Raw genomic sequence first — 2471 nt, 5'->3', positions numbered from 1 at the left:
CATAGTTTATGAGGGTTGGATTGACTTAGGTTCCCTTTTGCACACAAGGGCATTTTGGTAATTATATAGAGTTATACAAGGCCTCTAAATTGAGCTAATTGATTAATTAGTAGACGCTATTGGGTTAATTAATCAATTATGAACTATTTTGGGCTAGATTAAGTGACCTAAGCCCTTAGTGGGCTCAAGTCACTTACACCTAATGAGGAACCCTATAAATACCTCCTTTAAGGGTTAGGTTTCTATAGGGTTTTCTTCCACCTTCAAAGAAAAAGAATAGACACTCTTTTTTCCCCTCCCACTGAAAGTGTGCCAAGATCAAGAAAGAGCTATCAAATGGAAGATCTTGGGTCTATAAGACTTCCAACAACATTGATTTGAGTCTTCAACACTTGTATTTAAGGTTTGGGAACATTCAAACCTAAAGTTTAGTACTTTAACCCTAAAGATCAATGTTTTGAAAAATTGGTATTGTTTTTTATGCTTAGCTCTAAGATGCAAACAAAAGATTATTGTATGGAATGTAAGTGTCCAAAATTTTAAAGGTAAGGATGCATTAGCTAATAGATAAGACTAGTTTCAATCACACGTTTTATCTTGTGTTTAGCCTACCCATTTTGTTAAGGTGTTTTTGGACAAGAACAACTATGTTGAATTCCATGGTTGGCAAGATAGGAAGTGAAGGCTCTAAATTCACCACTATTATCATATAGCAAGCATAAACTACTAAATGATTATATATGTGAAAGCCTCTCACCACTAAAAAGTGTGGTGGCTTTTAAACATTCTCACTACTTGCTCATGATGTCATTGCTGCGAATATTGCTACTTCACAACACCAGAATTACAACAACAAGAATGGTGGCCAAAGTCACAATTAAAATAATCTCATTTCCAAAAAAAATGGCTATAGACACAAACCAAGTAGAAGCTTAAATGGTGGACCAAATCAAGGATATCAAAATAAAAATATTGAACGTCCACAATGTTAGCTATGTGGAAAGTTCAGTCACACTGTCCTAAGTTGCTACCATCAGTTTGATATTGATTTTCAAGGATTCATTACCACCAATAATTATAATACCCTCCATAAATCTAGCAACAAGAACACCACCTAAATGCAAGCCATGCTTGCATCCCCATCCACCACAAATGATGAAGCTTGGTTCTTTGACACTGGGGTTATGTATCACCTCACTCCAAGATTTTGGTGCTCTCTTAAATGTCTGGCCATACAAGGGAAGAGATCAAGCGATTGTGAGTAATGGTAAGCAAATTTTCATCCTCAATGTTGGCACAAAATCTTTTCCTTCCACTCTCAAGGTCTTGCACTTAAAGAAGGTATTTCATGTTCTTCGTCTTACTACTAATCTCATCAATGTTTCCAAATTTTGTACTGACAATGATACCTTCTTTGAGTTCCATCCTAAATTTTTTCTTGTCAAGGATCAGGTTACAAAGAAAGCCCTACTTTAAGGTCATCTTAAATATGGCCTATATGAATTTTCTCCACAATTTATTTCTCCACTTACTGCATTCTTCACTTCTAGCTCAATCCACATATCTAAGCCTTCACATCACATGGCTGAAATTTGGCATTCCCATCTTGGTTATCACTATTGATGTTGTTTTAAAAATAATTCTTACTATTTGTACTCCAAAATGTTTGTTGTGCTTGTCAATATGCAAAAAGTCATAGATTACCTTTGTTTTGTTTTAATCTAGATCCTCTCACCCTTTGCCTTGATACATATGGATTTATGGGGGCATGCTCCTATTCTATCCACAACTGGTGCAAGATATTTATTATTATTAATTGATGATTTCTTTTGGTTTTCTTGGCTACATCCTTTACATAATAAAGATCAAGCATTACCTACTTTTATTAAGTTTAAAGCGCTTGTTGAAAATCAATTCAATTCTGACAAATTGTATAACGACTTAATTACACATAAAGATTGATTATAAAATAAATGAATGTAGCTCCTATGATTGAGGGTCAATGGATGCACATATGGAAGGCCTTAGATTAAGGTAGAGGATCCTCAACACCCCCCCGGAAGTTGAGCGTCGGATTGGAATAGACGAGGAGCTTGGAGTGAAAAAATTGAAAAAGAGGTCGAGGTACACTTTTGGTGAAGATATAAGCAACCTGTAAGTGAGAGGGTATGTATTAAGTGCGAAGTTTGCTAACAACAACAAGTTCACGAAGAAAGTGATAATCTAACTCAACATGCTTGGCCCATTTGTGAGAAACGGGGTCGGAGCTAAAAAAAATTGCACTTTTGTTGTCACATAGGAGAAGAGGTTGCTATGGAAGGGAAATTCTAAGGTCACAAAGAAGATGTGTGAGCCAAAGAAGTTTAGCGGCAATGAGAGCAAGAGCACGATACTTAGACTCATAGCTAGAACAAGAAACAATAGGTTGCTTTTTGGCACTCTAGGAAACCAAGTTGTCACCAAGGTAAATA

Source organism: Vitis vinifera, chromosome 9 (assembly GCF_030704535.1).
Source record: "Vitis vinifera cultivar Pinot Noir 40024 chromosome 9, ASM3070453v1".
In the NCBI taxonomy this organism is placed as follows: domain Eukaryota; kingdom Viridiplantae; phylum Streptophyta; class Magnoliopsida; order Vitales; family Vitaceae; genus Vitis; species Vitis vinifera.
This window is presented reverse-complemented; position numbering follows the sequence as displayed.